Source organism: Mus caroli, chromosome 16, assembly GCF_900094665.2.
Source record: "Mus caroli chromosome 16, CAROLI_EIJ_v1.1, whole genome shotgun sequence".
Classification (NCBI taxonomy): Eukaryota; Metazoa; Chordata; class Mammalia; order Rodentia; family Muridae; genus Mus; species Mus caroli.
In genome coordinates, this window is record NC_034585.1 from 7,887,959 (window position 1) to 7,889,735 (window position 1,777).

Genomic DNA, 1,777 nt, shown 5'->3' on the forward strand with positions numbered 1-1,777 from the left:
GACAGTGCAGCAGTTAAGTGTACTTGCTGCTCTTATAGGGGACCCACATTTGGTTCCAGCACCTACATCCACCTACATCTGGCGGACTTCCTCCTTTTTCAGCAAGCACACATCACATGCCTCCTCACAAGTAAATATAAAAACAAATCTTTAAAAAATAATTGTAAAGGAGCTGGCTGGTGGTGGCGCACACCTTTAATCCCAGCACTTTGGAGGCAGAGCCAGGCAGATCTCTGAGTTTGAAACCAGCCTGGTGTAAAGAATGAGTTCCCAGATAGTCAAGGCTACACAGAGAAAGCATGTCTCTTAAAACAAAAAGTGGGGAGGCAGAGGCAGGCAGACTTCTGAGTTCGAGGCCAGCCTGCTCTACAGAGTGAATTCCAGGACAGCCAGGGCTACGCAGAGAAACCCTGTCTCCAAAAAAAAAAAAAAACAAACAAAAAAGGGGGTGGTGGTGGTAGGTCTATAGCTCAGTTGGTAGACTATTTGCCTCAGATTCTTGAACTATGCATAAAGTTGGGCACAGAAGTACATGCCTGTAATCCAAGGAGAGATGGAGACAGGAGGAGTAGAGGGTCAGGGAGCAGCACTATTAGGAAGAGTGGCCTTGTTGAAGTAGGTGTGAACTTGTTGGAGGAAATGTGTCACTGGGGGTGGGGTGGGGGTGGCTTTGAGGCTTCTATGCTCAGGCTTTGCCCAGTGTGGAATGAGAGCCTTCTCTTAGCTGCCTGTGGAATCCAACCTTTTCCTGGCTGTCTTCCCATCAAGATGTAGACCTCTTGATTCTTCTAGCACCATGTCTAATTGATACTGCCATGCTTCCCACCATGATGGCAATGTGTTGTAGTAGGTATTTAAATCCAGGCCCGAGGCTCATACCCTGCATTAGCTAGTTAAGTTCCCAGATGAAACACATACATACAAAGTTTATATTTTCTATAAGCCTTCAACAGTACAAAAGCTGGGCAGCTGCCTCCCCTCTATGCTGTTAGAATCTACTTTCCTATCAATAACTCCGAGTTATGACTTACTATATTCATGCCGTGTGCCCTCCCCCAGCCTTGAGCGGCTGGCTCAGACCAGGTTTGCCACAGTCTTCCCACCTAGGTAAAGTCTATTGTCTGTCACATCTGCAGCTTCCTGCAAGAAGCCACTACCTGCTGAGCAGCTGAGCTTGTCTTCCTGACAAGGTCCTGGCAAAGTCGGGGCATCTTTAACTACCAATCAGAAATAAGTTGGGGGCAGGGTCACAGTGGCTCTTGCAGATTCCAAGTCTTAGGGGCCTGCACTTAGCATTACAATAGACAGTGAAAGACAAAACCTCCACAGAAATGCACTGAACCTCTGAACTGTAAGTACCTGCCTCCCCCCATTAAATGTTTTTTTAATGAGTGTTACCTTGGTCATGTTGTCCCTCTACAAGCAATGAAACCCTAAGACAGAGGTCATCCTTAGAGTTCAGGGTCAGCCAGGGATACACAAGGCAAGGCATGTCCCTTCTTCTTCTTCTTCTTTTTTTTTTTAATAATGATTTAGATAGCACTGTTCAGTGGGAAGGAAGTCTTCTTCTTACAGATTCCTCTAGTGGTCCTACTCTCTCAATTCACTGCCCTGCCCACTGGTGTTGAGGAATCTGAGGTTTAGATCTATTTCTTCATTGAAATCCTGTTTGTTAATTAATTAATTAATTAGTGTGTGTGTGTTGTACATGTGTGAGGAGGACAGAATCTTCTCATAGGTGTCTTCCTTTATCTCTCCTTTTTTTTTTTTTTTTTTT